Source organism: Ursus americanus, chromosome 4 (assembly GCF_024610735.1).
Source record: "Ursus americanus isolate L20-20 chromosome 4, mUrsAme1.1.p, whole genome shotgun sequence".
Classification (NCBI taxonomy): Eukaryota; Metazoa; Chordata; class Mammalia; order Carnivora; family Ursidae; genus Ursus; species Ursus americanus.
In genome coordinates this window covers 62,085,728-62,108,667 of record NC_142130.1, presented here as the reverse complement: position 1 = coordinate 62,108,667, position 22,940 = coordinate 62,085,728, and positions in this window count along the sequence as shown.

Here is a 22,940-nt window from a genome sequence, read left to right as displayed (position 1 = left end):
CAAGATAATAAGCTAATAACAACAAAAATATCATCATCAGTGAAAAGAACCGAAATGCTTGTGGATCTGACCCCTTTTGAGCTGCTAACCCTCCCCTTCCCGCACACCAGGAAACCTGTAGGTAGGATGCGAGGCCCCATCTAGACTTTAATAAACATATCTAGACATCTGTTGGTTTCTTCTATTGCCTACCTTACTTTCAAAGAAGAATTAGGAGTACCAACCATTCTTTTTTTAATTAGACGAAATGAGAAGAAAGAAAAAATGAGGCTAGAAAAAAATGAAACCAGAGATGAGGTTAGTACATGAAAGACACGCAGTAAGATTTGGTGAATTTGATCTGCGGAACCACAGTTTTGCCTCTTAAAGTTCTCTAGAAGCCAAGCTAAGGGAGAAACAAAATAAACCATATGATGTCATTGTCTACAAGAGAAAATTGAAACAGTTGCTCCGTACTTTTCCAGGTACTGAGAAAAATGTTTCCCATTAATAGGACATGTGTAACGTCCCAAAAAATGTTCTCGTGAAAACAGACTTTATGGTAAATATAATACATTTTACAGGGATGTTTTGTGCAATATGCAATTGATGTGATGAATCATTAAAGGAAACCTACAAATAATCCAAACAAGGGTCTTCCCTAGCCAATTTATACCATGAGACCAATCTACGAGATAGTATTTTTTTCCTGCAGAGCTTTTAGTAATATTGAGCACCTTTACCTCAAAATACATGTCCTGAGAAGTTTAAGAAATGCCAATAGTTCATGCTCCTTGATGCATGCAAACCCTAACACTATCACATTCAGTCACACTAGGCAAACTGGACAACAACCACGTCCAGCGCACTAATAAGGAAACAAGGCATGTTAGACATACATTTTTTATAAAGTAGTATATTTGAACTTTAAAACAAATGGGATTTGTTTAAAAGTGACAAGTATACTAAATATAACCATTAACTTACTTTATATGACATTTATATACAATTATAAGCATATCAGGCAAGTATGAATTTAGCTTTGAACACGAAGCCTTCTTCACAAAAAGAGCTTGTAAATACTGTCTAGCCATTGACAACTACAACCAACATGTCATTCCTGCTCTTGAAAAATGGTCTTCTCCTCTCCTTTTCTATTGACTCTGTGTACATGTCCCCAGAGAATGAAGAATCCACTGTATTTACTCAAAATCCAGTTAGGCTGTTGCCAGGGTCCTGCAGCTTGGGAGCTGAATTCAGATAAACTGTCTTCCCTTGTTCTACACTGTCCTGTCTTACTCTTCCCTTTGCTTTTAGAGTTTCACTTTCCTGTAGCCGCACATCTGGACAGTGCGATACGTGTCGACCCCTTCTCTCTTTTGAGCTTCTCTTTCCACATATTTGGCTTCTGTCACCCTGTCATCGCTTTTCCTTGACCTCCTGGTGCCACCTGCTCCAACTCATGCCTCACCCTCTGTGGCCACGTGCCCCCAACCAGCAGGTGTCCAGGTAGTGTTCCCACTCAGGGACTGATGTGTCCCCCACAGTTCTCCAATTTCCCTGTTCAGACTTTTTCATGCTGAGTGTTCCTGGAACTTCTTCTTTTTTTTTTTTTATTCTGTCTGAAAAGTGTAGTTCTTTTTTTTATTTATTTTTATTTTTTAATAATATTATTTTTTTATATTAGTCACCATACACTACAACCCCAGTTCTTGATGCAATGTTCCATGATTCATTACTTGCATATAACACCCAGTGCACCATGCAATACGTGCCCTCCTTAATACCCATCACCAGCCTATCCCATTCCCCCACCCCCTCCCCTCTGAAGCCCTCAGTTTGTTTCCCAGAGTCCACAGTCTCTCATGGTTCATTCCCCCTTCTGTTTACCCCCCCTTCATTCCTCCCCTCCCTCTCCCACCGATCCTCCTATCTCTCATGTTCCATATATGAGTGAAACCATATGATAATTGTCTTTCTCTGCTTGACTTATTTCACTTAGCATTATCTCCTCCAGTCCCGTCCATGTTGCTGCAAATGTTGAGAAATCGTTCTTTCTGACAGCTGAGTAATATTCCATCGTATATATGGACCACAGCTTCTTAATCCAGTCATCTGTTGAAGGGCATCTCGGCTCCTTCCACGATGTAGCTATTGTGGACATTGCTGCTATGAACATTGGGGTGCATATGGCCCTTCTCTTCACTACGTCTGTATCTTTGGGGTAAATACCCAGTAGTGCAATGGCTGGATCATAGGGAACTTCTGAAGCTCGGGAAACTGTTCATAGAAAGGAGCCTCTGAGTTCTTCTTCTTCTTCTCCTTCTTCTTCTTCTTCTTCTTCTTCTTCTTCTTCTTCTTCTTCTTCTTTTCTCAAGATTTTATTTGAGAGAAAGAGAGAAAGAGAGAAAGAGAGAAGAGAGAAAGAAAGAGAGGGAGAGCACAGAGACAGAAGCAAATTCCCCACTGAGCAGAGAGCCCAATGCAGGGCTCGATCCCAGGACCCCAAGACCGTGACCTGAGCTGAAGGCAGCCGTTTAACTGACTGAGCCACCCAGGCGCCCGAGAAGCCTCTGAATTCTTACTGAGAGCCACCAAGAAGACAACCGCCTTCTCCTTGGGAATGCAAACCACTCTCTACACATGATACTTTCCTTCTCTGTTCATTTTGAAGTGCTCGTGTCGCAGCTACAAGATAAAATCAAAGTGGCTTCCTATCCGTAGGGCTGTGCAGACATCAGCAAACCTTTGATATTTAACATAAACTGGATGTGTGTTACACATGAGTTTTTAAAATTTGGGGAAGTAAATTTTCAAAAATACACAGGGGGGCCAAATCTTTATGGGAAATTTTCTCAAGTCACCATAGATTTATTGTCTGCTGGCCTAGAGAATGAATGAACACCAGCAGTACTATCCTCAGGAAAAATCACACTCCTGAGGTCACATGAGGAGGGTTTTTTTCCCACCCAAGTGGCCATGACAACAAATTCCATGATCCCAGAAGCTCCTCTCACCATCATTACTGGTATAACAGTTTTCATTTAAAGAAGAAGGCAATCTTTGAAGTGAATACTTCTATTAAACAACATTAAAAAAAAGTGAGTTAATATGAAATTCTCTCCTATGTATAGGAAAATATTGCTCTATTTTTACTATTATCATTAAACACACATGTTGGTGAATCACTGCATAGAGCATTCCACCACTCCATGCTGTCATAGAGAGAAAAATAAAATTGGATCACTCACTCCCATTATTTTAATTCTGAGCAAAGTTCTAATAAGGAATGCTACTTCCTGAGAGCCAGTCAAGGCATTTTGGATAGTGCCTTCATGTGTTCAGATCACATGGGTACTAATTAGTTTACTGACAGCGAAGTAATTCTATGAATGGAGCTCTCTTGACTCAGACGATTAATTGCAATTCCCAACAGTAACTGTCACGCAATGAGCAGCGCACGTTCCCCTAAGAGCTGGATCCTATAATTAAGGAAGACCTGAAAACAAATCTAGAGAGGCATGGTATCATCAACTTATCAAAAGGAGGAAACCTTCACAAAAAGACACTTCAATCCATTATTTTCTTTGATGAACAACATCCAGAATTGATAGATAAGGTAAAAAGAGTAAGAAAAAGAATGGACTTTTTAAGAAGGGAATTATTATTAACAATTATTAACACATATGGTGCTTTTTCTTGGAAGTGCTTTACAAATACTGATTTAATCCTTAACCAATTCCTATGAGGTTCCTGCTTCCCTATTATCCACGTTTTATAGAGGAAGAGAGAAAGGCAGAGAGAGGTTAAGTGAATCGTCTAGTAAATCATCCAAGCATATATTGCTAGTGAACTTCAAAACTAGATTTGAACTTGGTAGGCTGAATCCAGAATCTGTGCTCTTAATTACTATGCTACAGTTTTCACTTAAAAACAGGAAATCAGAGATATGGCCCGATGGGCATACACTGCACATGATCCTAAACAAATTGTGGTTCTAATGCTTTTGATGTTTACAGAGTTAGGGAGTCTCAGGCATTAATAGTAATAATAGTTCAGTTTACTGAGCACCTGCTATGGGTTGGGCATCTTGCCTACATCCCTTCTAACAGTGTCTTTCAAGGTTATTATGTGATATATATATAATATATATATACACCAACTTCAGTGAAGATACGTCATTTGCTTAAGTTTTCATAGTCGGTCAATGACATCATCTGGATTTAAAACCAGATCTCTATATATTCCATACTAGGATCCCTCTCAGTTAAGACTATTTGATAAAAGAATAATTGGGGTCCATAGTCCATCTAAGGCTTTGTAGACTGCCTCCGATATATGTTTGTCAGACAGATTTGGAAATAAACATGATGTGACAAGAATAAGAAAGAGAAAGAAAAGCAGGATGAAGATTTTAGTGTAAGTTGCGTTAACCTTTAGTCAGCATGGACCAGTGAAATGGGTAAATAGAAATTGACCCACCAGTCCAATTTTAGCTAAGGCCATATTTCTTTAAGAATAACTTCCAGATGCTGGCTTTGGTGTCCATTTTGTTATTTCTGGCAAAGAAAATTCTTTTGCATTTTGTCAGCCTGAGAGAGCAGAATTTATTAATCAGTGCCAGCCATGATTTGTTCCCCCAGCATAAAAGCACAGGCCTTTTTCTTGGAATGCTTTTATTTATAACCATCTTTTTCTCCATTTCTGCCTACAAGGATTCACATTCATATTTTCACCATGAACTGTGTCAGAGTGTGATGCTAGTCTGTTAATTTAGCAAATTAATTATCATGAATAAGTAAATGGCACACTCCTTGGGGTACACAAGTAGTCCTTCTGAGACAGAGGCTCTCAAACTTTGGGCATGTATCAGAATTACCTAGAGTATTAAAGAGGAGCATGGGGGCTGGGCCTATTGAAGTAACATAGGCCCTGGGTCATTGCATCTTTGTCAAGTTACCAAGTGACTGTGATACGAAGCAAAGTTTGAGAACCACTCTCTGTGGTTCATGTCAGCCCTGCCATTTTCCTAGTTCTCAAAGCTAAGCCAACGAAACTTCCCTGATTCACATCTCCCTTTCTACCCATTTCCTTTTTTTTTTTTTAAAGGTTTTATTTATTTATTTGACAAAGAGAGACAGCCAGCGAGAGAGGGAACACAAGCAGGGGGAGTGGGAGAGGAAGAAGCAGGCTCCTAGCGGAGGAGCCTGATGTGGGGCTAGATCCTAGAATGCTGGGATCACGGCCTGAGCCGAAGGCAGACGCTTAACCGCTGCGCCACCCAGGCGCCCCTACCCGTTTCCTGATATGAAGCAACAGAGTTTAACACAAGTTATCCTTGCAGATCCTAATGGCCTGCAAGCTGGCTTCTGGGTCACAACTTCTTTCTGTGCCAGGTTCCAGGCCCGAGCTTAGGTTTGTATTTCCTTTAGTGTTCTAGTCACCTGGACACAGGTGTCCTTCCTCACCGTGCCAGCTCTGTGATGAGTTACCCCTTATCCTGCCCAGTCCCCCTGTCCAGGTCCTGACGTATACCCCCTGGAATCTGCTTCCACATGAGTATCTCCTTAGAGATTTACCTGGGCTATTGTTTTTTTGCACACCACCCAACAGTGTTCTCACACTTAGGATGGTGTTTTAGGCAGGTCCAAATGATTCTTTCCTCCTAGAATTCACACTTCTATGTAATTCCTTCTTACTGAGTGTTGGCTGGACTTACTGATTTACTTCTAATGAATAGGAAATGGCAGAAGTGATGGGATATCATTTCTGAGATGAAGTTATGGAAAGACTGTGGCTTCTACCTTGGCAATGCTTCTCTCCCACTCTCTCTTTTGGATTGCTTTACCCTGGAAGCATACAGCTGCCATGTCATGAGGCAGCCTAGGGAAAGGCCCACTTGGCCAGGAACCAACGGCCATAAAATGAATTGTTGGAAGAAATGTGATAAGCCTTTTGTGAGCAAAAAAAAATCCCATTGGATAATTTAAGCCAGGAATAGGTGTTAACAAGCTCGATAAGAAAGGCTCACCTCAAGCTCTTATTTTATAAAAAAGGAGATGTACAAAAGAACAATCCACATTAAATGTCCCACAAGTGCCCACAAAGCAAATTGTTGGAAGAAATAGGATAAACCTATGTGAGCTTAAAAACCTGATACTACGTCTCTGCTGAAACCTCTTCTGGTTTGTTCTAAAATATAGATAGCCAACTTCCTGACTTTATACAAAGGGTGTCACTCGTTAAGAGCAAGGAACAGGGAATCAGTGAAACGCCGTCTTCTTAGGAGTTCCTGAGGTTCGTTTGGCACTCACGTGTCTTGGAATGAGAGAGCAATGTTAGAACCGTGACCACACAGAAAAGGCTGTAAAATAACAATAAAGCACCGCATATTGGGAATTATAATAACTGAGTCACAAATTCAACAGAACAGGAAAAGAAGTTTCAACATTGCGATGATATTGCACAGTACCCAACTTGTGGTTAGTTCTAAGAACAATATCCTAACGTTTTTCACATGTAACCAACTTCTTACTCAAGTAATCTCCAAGCCCAAAACACTTTGCAATTTTTAAACTAACATATTTTAAATATAATTTTATTTTTTTACATTGTGCAGATTCATTTTTTTCTAAAATGTCCTTTTCTAGCTTTCAGATATTTAGCAACCGAGTAATCTTTTTTTGATGCCAGCCAGAATTGTATTATTATATATTTTTCATGTGTAAAAACTAAATTTATAAAAATTCAGTTTCCCATTTCCTAACTGAATTCCCTGTGTCTTTTAGAGAGCAGAAGAAAATAAAGTTTCCTTGTGGGTCCTCCTTACTTCTAAGTATCAACATAATTCAAGTATTTATTCCAATCCTACAAATATATCCAACATTAAAATGGTGGCAAGATCCTTTTTGAGTCAGTGAACTACCTCAAGAAAGCAAATGGTATACTTCTGAAAGCTGTTTTAATTGATTTAATCCGCAAGGGCACTGTGCAGACCCCACAGTCTCTTAATACTTGCTTGATAAGCTTATAGTCTTTTCTACCCTCATAGGTGGGCTCTACTTTTATACGAGTGAGATGATATTCTAAATGTCATTTTGTAATCTGCTTTTTCTCCCTCTAAAATGTATGTCTCACATTTTGCTCTGTCAGTAAATACACAGTATTTGTTATCTGGGTATCTTATTGCTTATTTATCCTATTTCCTGCTGTTAAGTATTTATATTGCTCATAATTCTGCAATATAATTAGCTTCAGTAAATAGTCTCATGAATAACTTCTTGTGCATGTCCAAGATTATTTCTGTAAAATAAATTTCTAGAAATGGAATTGGTAAACGAAAGACAGGAATATTTCCAAAGCATCAACACCTTCGCCACATGGCCTTCCATAAAGCTCCTTAGCACTTGCCATTCTCCTCGCAGTGCAGAACAATGCTCACTTCATTTTTTTTTTTTTTAAGATTTTATTTATTTATTTGACAGAGAGAGACAGCCAGCGAGAGAGGGAACACAGCAGGGGGAGTGGGAGAGGAAGAAGCAGGCTCCCAGCAGAGGAGCCTGATGCGGGGCTCGATCCCATAACGCCGGGATCACGCCCTGAGCCGAAGGCAGACGCTTAACAACTGCGCCACCCAGGCGCCCCTCACTTCTTCATTCACTCGCCAACGGCGCTTCACTTTTGACGCTGTATGTTTCTTTTCTTTGATTCAGGGCAAATTTCATAGTAGAAAATGCAATCTAATTGCTGTTTGTTAGTATTTCCTGGCTTCTCTATGATTCTGAATATTTAAAAATTGTAAAGATCATTTTTAGTGGCTTCATAATATTCCATCCTAGGGATGTACCAAAAGTACTGAATCATTCCTTTTATTTTTTTTTACTTTTAGATTCCTTCTAAACAACCAATCCGTTTAATAATGTTGCAAATAACACTTTTGTATATAACTGCGATTTACACTTCTGTTTTCCTCAAGGTGGATTCCCACAAGAAATTAGTAGCAGAAAGAGTATTGCTAAGGTGATTTGCAGAAAGACTACTAATTTGTCAGCACGAGATAGCGTTTGTATGGGATAAATGGTGTCCCACCCCTGCAAAAGGTATGTTGAAGTCCTCCTTCATGGGACTGATGAATATGAGCTTCTTTGGAATTAGGCTTATTTGATGATTCTTGCATGAGATTCTCTGGGAAATTATATCTAAGTTATGTTTGAAAAAAGCAATCTTTTGGGAGAAAAAAGAAAAAGAAAGGACTGCACATTAGATATGAGGATGCTTTTTCTCACCATAGACTGTCACATTTTTAGCAAGAATATTTATTACTTCCAAATAAGTGAGATGGGGCAAACTTCTATCAAATATCAGAATAGGAAGTTATATGATTATAAACAAGGTCGAGAAAAATTAAGTTATTTTTAAGAAAGAAATAACATTTATTTTGATTTCTTAGAAGGGAGGAGACAAGTATGAATGGGAGTGGGGGAGTAGAGAATGAGAAAAAAAAAAACCTCTGGAAAATTTTGAAGAAACAAAAGCAATCAGAATATTTTTAGGTAATGAAATAATGGTGTCTTGTGATGAAGAGATGAAGCTGAAGGTAAGTCATACAGAATCTCCAGGAGTTATGATTCTGTCAGAATCCCCTCTCCATGATAAAAGCAAGAGGCCATGATGATAATCACTGTGGGAACCTCGAAGATAAGGATTTATCTCCAAGAATAGCAATAAAAAGCTGACAAGTACAATTTAATTATGATGGAGTAGGTCTTGACTGACTGTAAATCTACCTCTGGGGTGTGTATGAAAATTAAGACGCAGGACTATATGTTTTAATTTATAGGACTCTTCTTCGGACTGCTTATAAATCAAAAGAATAGCAGAAATTTCAAGGACAAAACACATGCTCTGATCATCTTTTGAGACCTTCTTGGGTGGATTAGGTTTTTTTCCCTTTGATTCTATAAAGTCAGTGAGCCAGAATGAATCATTTGTTCTTCCCTTATCAAAGGAAAACTTTAAAATATAAATCCAATTACAGCTAATGATTTTTCTTGTGTTACATTTGAGATAAATTGCTTGAACTTGCATGTTATCATGTTTCAATGTGGGTAAATATTATGAAAACTGTTGCCTCGTCCTAGTTCTTATTCCTCACTCCATCCAGATTTTTTAGAGCCCCCCCTGGTGATGCAATAACCACGTGACAACAAAGACTATGGACTATATTAGTGCAGGAGCTAAGAGAAAGCCGGCATGGTAAAAGTGGGGTTGGAAGCTTGCGGTAGGCAGCGGACTCAAACTGGAATGGCTGCCTTTTTCACAATAAAGCAAGGATTTGATCTCTCTCCCCTACGCCACCGCTCTGCTCTGATATAATGTGATCCTGCATTTCTTTTTGTTGGTTTGGCTTTTGTTTGTTTGTTTCTTCAAAATTTCATGGTTCTTTTTATTTTTAATTTTAGTTTTTTTAATTTAAATTCAATTAATTAGCATATGATGTATTATTTGTTTCAGGGGTACAGGTCTGTGATTCAGCAGTCTTATATAACACCCAGTGCTCGTTACTTCACGTGCCCTCCTTAATGTCCATCACCCAGTTACCCCATCCCCCCACCCACCTCCCCTCCAGCAACCCTCAGTTTGTTTCCTAAGGTTAAGAGTCTCTTATGGTTTGTCTCTCTGTCTGGTTTCATCTTGTTTCATTTTCTCCTCTCTTCCCCTATGATCCTCTGCCTTGTTTCTTAAATTTCAGACTAGAGTGATGAAAGGAATGGTTCTCAATCAGGAGACACTTCTATCCACCAGAAGCCATTTGGCGATTTTAGAGACATTTTTGTTTGCACAGCTTATCGGGGGATGAGGGGCAGGGGGTGCTATTGATACCTAGCGGGTGGAGGCCAGGAGTGCTGCTAAACTTCCTCGAATACGCAGGACAGCCACCCACAAGACACAGTTGGCTGGTCCAGAAGGTCATAGGCCTGGCTGGTAAGTCCTGATCTAAGGACAAATCAAGCAAAGTCAGTCAGAGCTCTTCCTGAAGAGTTTTGCCTTTGTTTTTTAGATCTGAAAGATGGGAGACTGATGCTCAGTTTCCCTGTGTGACAAAGCTTGGACAATGGAGTCTAGAAACTGCCTCATGGTGGTGGTAGAGAGTGAGGCTGAAGTCACCACACCAGAGGCAGAGCTGCAGGCAGAAATGTCCAAGTCCTGGGGCCTTTCAGTTCCATCTCTTACTGCTCCCAAGAACAAGTCAGCTTTTTCTAGTTCGGATGACTAAATAGATAGACATTCTCTGTTTGGTGTGGAAAGCGTCACACCCTTCTCCATAACCTGTCCCCAGGCTAGGGTAAGGAGTTGGCCCTAAGGACGCAAAAATCTAAGGGGGACTTGCAGGCTCCCTGTGTCTACTCTCTGTGGGGAGAGCTTTCCCATTGAGGGGCCAGGGTCCTCCAAGCCTTTGTATGCACTGCCCAGACTTGTGTGGTCGAGGCTAAATCAGGGGCAGGGGCAGGCCCCTGTCAGGCTGCAGCGGTTGTTGAAGAAGCTAACGTGTGTACGTTATGTTAGGTCAAGTTGGCTCTAGACTCCCAGTCATGAATCGCCTTTCTGTAACTTTCTGAAAACGAACACTTTGGTTCCAGCCCCTGCTGCTTCTGGGATGTGAGCTGATCTCAGAAGGGCTTAGGGTGGACCCAGGGTTTCTCGCATGCTTCTTCCTCTTCTGATGTGGTGCGAGGGCCAGACCTCAAGTCCCATCTGCCTCAGCCTTCTTACAGTGTTGATGGGGAGAGGGGCGGGGAGGACCCGTCTCCATGTTCCTCATATCAACTGAATGCCCTCAGCCCCACGGCTCTGAATACCATAATTACAGGCTGTTTTGCTAAAGCAAACAAAAGACATCGTTACACATTTACTCTGGGGCAAGTCTGCCTGGTCTAGATGGGCATAATTAATAAGGGCCATTAGGATCTGCTCAAAGGTGAAGAACCTGGGCTCCTGCTGAGGGCAGCTTCTTTCCCTGAAGAAGAGAAAATCAATTACTTTCTGACAGGACGTCCCTTTGATAAGATGCTCTCACAACAGAAGTCCCTATCTCAATACAATTTCACACTGCACACTTGAAGATAAATCATTCAACAACCCTCTCAACTGCTCTTTACTCTAAGTTGGCTTTTACCGATTTTGTGATGCAGAGAGAATCTGTTCAATAGTGTGTTTAAAATAGTGTAAAATCACACTCTGGTTCTAGGGATTTATGCCTGAGAGAAAACAATACTCCAGGGAAAGCTGCCACACTCACCTAGGATCCATCTCCTGCTATCCCTCCCTCTCCCTCCCTCCCGCCTTCCCTCCTTTTTTCCCTCCCTCCAGTCCTTCCTCTCCAAATAACAACCCTAATGAACTGTAATACAAGTCCATCTGCTCTTCTGAAATCATTTAGTTTTAGAATTCTCCTAACAAGTGAAAATCCTTTTAATATTTCCAGGTTAAATGGGCTTATGTACAATTAGAATAAACGCACCTATTAGCTGTCAATGACAAAGGAGTTATAATTTTTCTTGTCTCCTTTCTACCAATTTCCCTATCCCAAAAAGAAAAAAAAGAAAAAGAAAAAAAAAACTAGAAAATAAAAGGGAAAGATTTAATTTCACCTCAGCCTGTTCACTATTCCGTGTGGCTTTTCCCCCCATGATTACCTTCATTTTATATTTTTTTAGTTACCATTATAGATGTTAAGTTGACATTGAAGTTAAATTCTCATGTAATCAATAAAATGCAATGCTCTTGCAAATTCTTTGTTATGGTCAAAACCTTGAAATTCAAGACTATGGGCAGCCACAAACTTCTCTATACTATAAGCGACATTTATTTATATATTTTTTCTGAATCTTGCTCATTAAGATCAGTAGCCTTATATTTTCATTCAGCAGATATTAAGAATGTTTCTATGAGAGCATTACGGAGTGGTTTCCAAAGCGAGGCAAATCTTACAACACACAGTTATTTCTATCTTTGACAAATGGAAATTTTACAAGAAAAGTCTTTGCTTTGTATGCTCTCTTTCTTGATCCATGCCCATGGGGATTCACCACCTGCGGGAGATAAAGGTCAAACTGTATGTAAAATCTGCTTGATGTCTAGAGGTCCTTAGTGGCCCTGAGCAGCACGGTTCTAGAATTGATGATGTTGGTAACAGTCATGTTGTACTTTCTTGTCTGTTTCCTTATGCATGCTACATTTTTTAAAGCTAGGAATTAAATATTCAGCAACGTTCTTTTCTTTTTGCTCTCTCTAAACACGTACAGCTCTAGAACTACCTACGTATACGTGCACAGAATTTTTTTAATGTTATTGTGTAGTTCAAGCCTAAATGTGTCTTACGGCATCTTCTTCATCAAAATCCATTTTAACTTTCCTGATCTAAACTGTAAACCTCCTGTCTCTATATCCACAGATATTCTGATACTCGAAAGCACAAGCCTAACATTAAGTAAAAGCCAAAAGTAGATTCTAACAGATTTATGGCATTTTAAAATGAGGTAAACATCGTCCCCCCTACATCTGATTGGAAGATCATCCGTATTTGCCTTAGGTGATCCTTTCTTCTGCACCGTGTTCACACTTTTCTCTTGAAAGTCTTCCATTTCTCTGAGTCTTTCTACCTTTGTTCTGCAGCTGGCTTCCTGGGTCCACAGAGGTCTCAAAAAGGTTGACCACCACTCAACAAAGGAGAGTAAAGGATCCTGAGATATGCCTACCCTATGTCTTCTCATTTTCCAGTTAAAAAAAAAAAGATAAAGAAAAAGATAAAGAAGTTGCAATAAGCTTGTTCCTATGAAGTTATTTCAATGAGGTTTTTTTGTGTGTGTTTATTTACTTAATAATTACTCAATTTTCAAGGGAAAAATTTGGACTTGCACACATGGTTTTATTTGGTGAAATGATGTCCTCTATACGTTTTTAAAAATAACTCGAGAATTTCATTATGGCTATCTTTATAGTATATTTTAAGTGACTCAAATTCATAGAGGTAGGGGGAAAAGACATGATGTATATATTTGCCCTAGCAGTAGATATATGAATGTTTCATATTTTATCTACAATGTGTATGTCCTAAATGTTAATTACTACTCAGCTGTTACCTTCTAATGTTAAAATTAAGACAACCCAATAATCGATAACATAACACACACGCATACGCTGTAAGAAATTAAGGACCCTAACTGGCTAAAGATCAAGATAATTCATGAAACAAAGTGTACTTCTAGAAAATCAATAATTCCAAAGATCTGTGAGTATCTGTAATAGAAATTTTACAAAATAGTTTGGTAATCCTACCTTGAAGACCAGCAATTATCCTGTTCAGTTGAATGTCTCCTTTATTTCCCTTAGTCGTGCAAACAAATGAAATTCTATGGAATTTCTCTTTATTGGCTTATATGAATCAAATAAAAGATTTAAACCTTTTGAGTCAAGGAAAATATTTTGGGAATCAAAGATCTGAAGACTTCACATTGGTTCATTCCACTTCTGTTTATAGATGTGTTTTGGTTCCTTCTCTGAATCAAACTTATCTGTCCTATGAATCATTTCTCTAAGATTCTACTCCTTTTATTACACAGAAGTATCCTTCTGAGAATACTTATCAATTGCTTGTTTATACTAATACCCTTCACAGGTGACAACTACATAAGGGACAAGTAATATTTCTGAGAACGTTATTTTCTTGGAGGGGACTCAGTGCTATAGTCAAAAGTAATAAATTGAATGATGAGATCTGAGGAATAGTTATAGGATAGTAGAAAGATATTTTTTGCTGAAGAAACTTATTTTCCCTTACATTACTTTATATTGATTGAGAGTTACTCTGTACTTATTTCTTGGCATGATTACAACATCAATATGATAATGCATAATAAACGTCTGCTATCTCTGTAAAGGGAACTTAATATAGATACACTTTTTGGAGGAGATTCCTCATATCTAAATTTATTTAGCAGTTATTTCGTAAATTTCAATTTACTGTTAGTATCTCTTTTTTCTTGATTTAAAAGCAATTAAATTTGATGTGAAAATGCTCTCCCCCTTTTTTCTTTGCTATATACTTTAAAAATGTTTTTAGTATCTGGCAATTTTACGTGTGAGTAGAAATAGAAAGAAGATTTCCCATGTTTTCTTGGTCCTCATCTTGACCAAAAGTCCACTGTGTGCTTAAATATAGAGCTTTGGATTACTGAATGCCTGAATTTTAATAAACAAATGAGCTCTCTTTAATGGGTCACCTAACCTTGTTGCAGGAGAAAATAAGAGAATGAAGCTTTTGTGTGAATGTGTATTTGGGGAAAGTTATAAGGGAAAGGACAAGTTTCGAGTCTGCTAGATTCAGGTCACACATGCCAAGGATCCATTCTTGAAGAGCTATTTCAGCATTAAGTGTGTTGCCCAGAAGGTGCCCAGTGAGCGAGTACAGAGGCCTCTAGTGATAGCTTCTAATGAATGAACTTTCTATCCTCATCAACTGGCAATCCAGTCTTCATAAAGGTAGGAACTCTATAAACTGTCTGTTCCCAGAGCCACCAGCTTTCTAATTGAGAGATCATGAGTAACAACACCCTCCCGTGCCAAGATTCTATCCAGGCCACATCTTAGGGAAGAGTATTTAGTTTTTCCATTAATCTATTTTTAAATATTTACAGGGTATAAATATTGTCTTGTTATCTGCCTTTCTGAATCAAGTCTAAATGCAAAAGTGACCCCAAAACAGATGAGTGAAATGAACCCATGGCAAATATGGGAAAGAGAAACATTCCGAGTTCTAACAAGGAATTAGATCAGGTATCAGGGAGTGAAGGTATCAAGCTGAATTTTAAAGATGCATCTGATTACTTACAGGACAGAGTAAAAATGCATCTAAGTGTATTAATGACATTCTGAGTTTAAATTTAAGTTTAACCTCTAAATTATGATACTCGGACATGTGGTAGTTAAATGGTAGCTGTTAAATAGAAAACAGTTGTACATACATAAATGTTTCTAATTTTGGAATGGTTGGGGCACCTGGCTGGCTCAGGGGGGAGAGCGTATGACTCTTGATCTTGGGGTTATGAGTTCAAGCCCCACGTTGGGTGTAGGAGAGATTACTTAAAAATAAAATTTAAAAAAAAAAGGAGAAGAAGAAGACTGCTAAGCAAATTATAATTTTTTTCACATGTACCCTCTTTACAGAACACTGAGGATCAAGGGATTTTTCTTGCAACCCTTAACTGAAATTCCATAGAAAGCTATTTGAATATAGTTCTGCCAAATAGCACATAGAAAGTTTGTAAAAAGGAATATTGAGCAGGCTTCAGCAGATACACACCATGTTAAAATTTACTAACAAAATAAATATTCTCAGAGACACTATAGATAGAAACACGTTGGATATCCCTGACATGTACAACTGCATAGCTTTAAAAATTGGATCTTGATGGAGATGGGTGAAATGATTTACTCTGGCTCATTTGCAAGCATAAGTAATTTTAAAAAATCTAAGTTCTCTTTTTTAATTTAAAGAAATGCATTTTTAGTGTAGCCAAAATATCCAGATGCGTAAAATAAAAAATTATGCGTATTGGAAATGAGACAGTCACGGTCTCCTGGTTTTCCATTTGAATTAGGCAAATATGGATTTGGTAGGTAGCATGTCTCCTGAAAATAGGGTTACATTTTATAAGAGTGATTAAGTGGTCCAGTGCTCAAAGAGTGAGATAACATTTTGAAATCAGCCAAGAACTCAAGGAACCTAGAAAAAGTTGATGAGTACTCTTAGAAGGATCTTATGAGCAAGTTAGTTTAAATTTTCTGATTACTCCAACAGGGAAAAAGAGACCACTACTGCCATCTGTTGGTCAAATAAAACATCATCAGCAAAATTTTCCCCCAAAATGCTAAGGAAGCTTGCTAACCCTGACTGTACCAGTTCTGGCTAAACCTAGTATTCTGTTAGAATACCAAACAAAAGGCTATTGTTCAAATAAATTTCTCCTTTCTGTTCTGTGCATTGTTCCTTCCCAGTGTTTTATGTTTAAGAAAGGGAGAATGTTTTCATCCTAACACAAATCAAGAGATCTGCAAAAACAGTTTAGCTCATAACTAAAGTAACAGTGGTTCACTGCGTTTTCACATGTGTGAGTGTGTGTGGGGGGGGTGGATAAATAGTACAAAAGGAGGGAGGACAGGAGTGAAGCTGTGATCTAGCAGTTACTTCTGGTATGGGGCACAAGTCGTTTGGGAATACTTCTTTAATCATTCTGATTGAAAGTATTATCTTCAGAAACTGATCTTTAGCTAGGATGCCAGGATTCTAGTTCTTTGTAATTCAAAGCATGGACCCCAAACCAGTTGCATCAGCATCACCTGGTTGCTTGTTTAAAAATGCAGAAGCTCAGGCTCAACCCGAGTCAGAATCTAACTCAGAAATTCATTTTTCCGAATCACAATCTGCATTTTAGAAAGATTCTAAGATGATTCGTAGGACTGTCAAAATTTAAGAAAGGGTATTCTACTTTGTTCCCATTAATGCATCAAAACAGATTGTTTGACATGTTTGCCTTAGATTTATTGACTCTAAAACATACATTTTTAATTTATATTTTAACATCTCTGAAATTAGGTTATGGCTTATAATCTATAATGTCTCATATTTTAGCTAGCAGTAGTGCTTTTCACTTTAGTGGTACATGTAATGATGCATCTTGAAATTGATGGAATCTTTGATTATGCGAAATATTGTAGGCATCATTTTGTTAAGTAGAGAGAGAATCTAGTAGGATGAAGCAGAAAGCAGGTAACGATAGAAATAGTTAATATTTTCTGAACCCTTATTACATACATATCTTGTTAAGTCATGCATTTTCTACTTAATTGTGAAGCACTATACCCAGCTCCATTTTATAGATAGAAACTAAGACTTCAGTTAATTAAATTTCCATGTCACTATATGGACTACGTTAGATTCATATATAATCAGGTCTATCTGATTCCAGAGGTCATGCTCTTAACCATGAAGCTATGGCTTCCGACGGATTTTTCTGTTACTTAGGAGAAGTAGCAGGAAAGGCTGGGAATGAGAAAGAATCTGAATCTTTATTGGGGGGAAGGAACGTTAAGGTACATGGCCTTAGAACTGACGATTTGGGAGGTTAGAAATACAAGAAAAGCATACATCAAATGGAAGGTGATATTCAAAACTGCCAACGTATAAAGAACTTTCAAAATTCTGAGTATGAGGAATGGAAGGACAGGGCAGGCTGCAGTGGGGCTGTAAGCCGAGCACCGGGGAGTGGGCAGCAAAGTGCTGGTCCTGGTGGTGAGGAGTCAGTCACGTGTCCTTCTCTTACCTTACCCTGCTGCATTATCAAGGGCCATCTCTCTGCAAGTATTGGAAACACATGTATAGTAAGCATGTGGGGGAAAAAGCAATGGGAATTCTCCAGTGTTTTATTTGCATTGATAGGGTTTTCTTCTTTTTAATTTCTCTATTATTTTAATGTTACACAAAAATAAGAAGATTTCCTATGGTTATACAATCCAGATTTTACCTCCTACGTTTCGACCAAGTGCCAAGACTGCAACCTTCACAAACCAGTGTTCTCAGTGAGATCACAGATTGCTCTGGTCTGAAGATGCTCAAGGAAAATGATGACAAGAATCTCTGTCATCAGTGAAGTACTTGCTGTTTCCCAGGTACCATGACAAGACCTTTCCATACGACAACCACCACGGTATTATGACCATTTTGAAGATGGGGAAAGAGAGGCTTAGAGAACTTGAGATCTTAATGTTGCACAAACAGGAAACGATACAGCTGAAAGTTCCTAATTTGTATTCATATGATCAACTGGTAGAGGAGGCAGTTAAGCAGGTATATATGAAGATGCTTCACACATAACAGAGGTAACCTCAACGGTGTCTAGTTTACATGCAACTGTCTGGTTTTTAGTTCTCCCAGGTGTATTGTTAACGAAGTCCCCATGCACTCTCAACATTGTCCTGGATTGGACAATAAGCCATATGGTCAACCTGCAGATGGTGAACTCTGACAGTTCAGGAGCAATCAGAATTAGCCCTCATTCTTCTCGAGTTTGGGTAATTCAGCAATAGTGGGTTCCATTCAGGTTATTTTGTGCACTTCAGTCAAGTAAATGGCTACCAAATACTTAAACCGGTAAGATAAGCAAGGTAGTCTTTGCATGACTCGGCCCAAACCACATAGAAATGTGATCTTGAACAAGTAGCAGCATCCTACCTCTAGATCCTCAGGGCAGGGATTCTCTTTGCTCACATCAGTTCAGAAATAAGCATATTTATTACACTAAGTGATATTGTAAATATTGTTAATAATGATGCTGATTATATCTTCCCATTAAAGGCTGCATTTACTGTTGCGTAAGCCTCTTCCTGCTGATAAATTGCCCACAGGTTAAGTCAAGTCTAGTATAAATACTATACTGTGCCAGCCGAGGAGAAGAAAATAAGCACAACTTCAAAATAATTATGGCAAAAAGCCATTTCCTATTGTCACTAAGTGTTTTAAAGGTTTCTGTAATACAATAAAAACATGCCCTAGCGATTTGTTGTTTCATAATATATATTTTCTTTTGCAATCAGAAAATTTATTAAATAAACAGTCCATCATCTTAATTAGTATGAAAGCATGCCTGAGTCCTGAGCAGAATGAATTCCCTCAGGTACCCTTAGAAGAAGATCTGTTCAGCTTAAGAGGCTCTTTCATGCTGGGTGGACGCTGTTCCAATCCGTTTATCTCTGTAAGTCTAGAAACACTTTCTGTATTTTCATATATTTCTCCCATGTTATTTGAATACATAGTGAAGGAATGTAGTTACCAAGTGATTTTTTTTTATGTGTACATCAGTGGAATAATATTTTCAAAACATAAAAGTAGAGAAATACTGGTACGATTATAAGCGGAGAAAAATAGGAGGAAAAAAAGGAAAGCAAGTCAAAATTATCTTTTTCATCTTGAAAGAGAAGTCTGTATTTCTAATATTTGGTCGTGGAATTTTGGTTCTAAGGATTTTAGATTTTGTGGTTCTAAGTTTATTTTGGTGAAGCATGTTGCAAACCCACACCTCTTTAGTCAATACAGAAAATTTAAACTGCTTCGTCTTTTCCTCTCAATGGTGTAAAATGTGCTTCTTTTCTCAAAGGAAAGTTCTCAAGGATTGCTTATATAACCATGATCTTAATGTCTGTCTTTTCTTATTTTTTCCCTTGAAAAATGAGGAAGGAATATTAGACCAGTAGAAAAGTCAGGGAAGAAAAAGTGCCCGATCTTTCTGGAATATTTAGATTGCATAATATAAAAAGTGGGTTACTCTATCCTTGAATTCATTCTTAGACTTGAACTTCATAGTTGATTTTCTACTCTTTGTACTGTTGTCATGTAGCTTCCTTTCCCTCTCTGGGTTGTATTGATAAGATTATTTACTGGGTGATTCGACCATATTCCTATTGAATAGCTGCAATCAGCTGTATTCCAGGTGTTATTAGTATCTTTTTGTTCTCATTGTTGTAGTAAAAACTGAAATTAGGGTTGTTGGTTTCCTAAGGTCATGCATAAACAATTATAGCCAGGTTTCTTTTATTTAAAAAGGCCATTATAAGAGATATCAGTTATGTAGGCCTACCATGAGCCAGGCACTTTATAAATTATCTCAACAAAATAATTCTCAAATTATCATCATTTTACAAATGAAAAAATTAAGATACAGAGCAATGAAGTAATATATATATTTTTAAAAGATTTTGTTTATCTATCTGTCAGAGAGAGAGCGTGCACAAGCTGGGGGAGCAGCAGGTAGAGGGAGAGGGAGAAGCAGGCTTCCCACCGCGCAAGGAGCCGAACGTGAACTAGATCCCAGGACCCCGTGAACATGACCTGAGCTGATGGCAGACGTTTAACCGACTGAGCCACCCAAGTGTCTTGATGCAAGATGGCTGAGTCCAAGGACCCAGAGTGGATGGAGTACTGCAAGACCTGCCAAAAGCATCCTTGGCTTCGTGGGGGATAGAAATCAAGCTTGATCTGAGAGGAAGTGAGAGCAGTTTATTGAAGATATAAAGAGAGTGTAGATAGGTAGAGAGGGTAAAACAGAAGCAGTATCTAGGAGACTTGGAAAGGAAAGAGTGAGGCTCATCCTTGCTTGGGGTCTGGGGTTTTTATTGAGGATGGTGGTCCCGTGCACTTGTCTTCTCAGGCATCCAGGAACAAAGATGAGTGTTTAGGTGTCCTTTGCAAGTCACCTATGCTCTTGAGCCAGAGGTCTTGGTGAGTCAGCGGTCTTGAAAAAACTTCATGATGACCCCATCCAGTCACTCCTTAGATGTGACCTATTGTGCTGGAAAATTTCAAAGAAATCACTAGCTCCTTGACCTTCATAAGAAGGACATACATAATCTGAGCGATAAGCCCTATAGGGTGGAGGTGCAGCTTTCTAGCAAAAATAGAAGCAGGAAAAGGAGCAAAAATGCAGTTTATTCCATGGGGTCCCTTTAGTATCTCTGCCTCAAGATGAAATACATACTTTAATAAAATAGAATGAAGCACAATGAAGTCCAGTGGAAGGCTACAGCATAGGGTTTGGATATGAACTCTTCTCTGTGAGCAGCGAGGCTTGCTCTCTTTTCACTATGCCGATTTTGTAGCGATTAACTAATCTGTTACATGAAAATACCAACATTAGCTGTGCCCTTTCAAGCCCTGGAAAAGATGAAGTGTGAAGACTAGTTACCACTAAAAGAAAAAGTGGTATCTCTTCGAGGGAGAAAAGATCTAAATATGAGGACTAATTTAGGCAAATAATAACCATGGACTTACGATACACGGTCCAAGTACTTACAAATTTTGTAGAAGGTAATTTTGCTTTAGAGAAGTTGCATATGTAATTTGAATTTTTTCCTGATGAAAAGGAATTTATTCACTCCCTCAGAGCAAAACAAACTCAAAAATACCAACTGATAGCCTTATCTTTAGTCTATCAGAAAAATCATACTTAAGTAATACCTATGACTCATCCCTCAATTTATTCCATTTTACTCTTAGTTTCTCTTTTGGAAAAAAAAATCCTCATGATAATTTAAACGATAAAACTTAAAAATGTTGAAATCTGTTTCTGCATGGAAACATTTGTTCTGTTAAAAAGAACGCTACAGGCCCAAGATAGAGTCATTTGCCCCCAGGACAGCAAAATAAGACGTTATTGCGGTTTCGACTTCTCTGGGAGTGGAATTTTAAGCCAATCAATCTGGAATTTTCTGTTTAGCACCCATGAGGTCATCTGTCACATGGGCCCTCTCTCATTTCCCCACAAAGGAAGATGGAGTATTCCAGGTAGCAAGACTTCCTGCCCTCCCGCCCAGAGGAGGTGATCTTACCTGAAACAATTCTTTCTTTTCTTTTGCTAATAACGTCTTGCCCCACCCTCTTTCCTATAAAAGCCTCCCATTTTGTACTGCCTCTCAGAGGCCTTTCCTCTACCTGCTGCCTTAGTCTTAAATCGCGTAATAAAGCTGATTAGATCTTCAAATTTACTTGGCTGAATGCTGCTTTTTTTATAGAAAGTTTCTTTCGTGTTTTCCCCCGTGTTTACACATTCTTTTTACTCAAAACAACAAGAAAGTCCAGTGATTTGATTTTCTACAATACAAATAAACGGAGAGTTCAGGTGATTATCCTCAGTATACAAAATTCCCTCCACACAGAAATACAGGGCAGAGGACAGAAGCTTGTGTTCTATAATGAGTTTTCTCGATTGGCTGTAAGTACCAGTTAAAAGCACTGTGTAAGCACTATAAAACAAGCTCATCGTCCTGTCTTCGTCTTTAGCTACAATAGGAAGAGAGAAAGAAGTTAATTTTACTAGTTAATACTTATGTTTTGCTTAATTTTGAATTGGGAAAAATTTAATAGCTTTAGCACATGGTAGAAATCATGTTTATTTTAGTCCCGAGACCCTGACATATTTTTCTAGCACATGGTAGACAGAGACCCTTATTTATGCATTTAGGTCATGTTTTTATTTATGCCTTAGCATTTTTTAGAATACCAGATCACATTGTAAGCCAATCCATAATGTCTTCTGCATAACTGTGTGGGAGTTAAACCACAAATATTATCTATATTTGTATTGGGCTGCCCCACCCGTTGGCTGTCTCCAGAGCCCTGGTTTTCTAGGACGGCCACTCCTGGGTAGCAGTGGCTCCACTTGCATTTGGCATGGTCGTCTACACGGGACTTTCCCTTCTGTTGTTTTTCTTTGGCACAAACCAGTGAATGAAGTCATGCAAAAATGTGTGGCCAGTCACTGGGGATGCCTGGGACTGTGATAACTGAGACGGCTTATTTGGCAGTGTGTTCTTTGGGTTTTGAACAATCTCCGCTCCATACAGGTTTTGGTTGGCCTGATAAACATGTGCTAAACTTCATCTACGCAGAAGCAGTGCCTGTCAGAGCAGAGGACATGAGGTAGTGTACCATAGGACAGAGAAGCCCCCCTATCTTCCAGCCGGTTGGCGAATTCTCCTTGAGCTCTCCAGATCGCCCTCTAGCTTGGCTTTGATGCCAATACTTTGTTGGAGTTACAGACTCTCGTCTGTGGCTGTGTCTACACGCCTGTTAAGTTCCAGATACACCACTGACCTAGTTACATAACAGCACAACGTTTTCATGGAGGTCTACAGATTTGTGAACTGGAAAAAGCTTCAGGTGTTCTCAGAAGAGTTCCCAGTCAATCATAAATACTTACTATAAGAGCTTACTGTGTCCCCAGAATCTTTAGAAGAAGGGGAGAGGGAGAGGGGGGAGGGGGTGAGGAAGAAGGAGAAGATTGTTTATATGTCCAGTTGGGGTAATAAGAAAAATAGAAACTGGCTAAAAGTAGGAAAGACCTTTCGGAGAA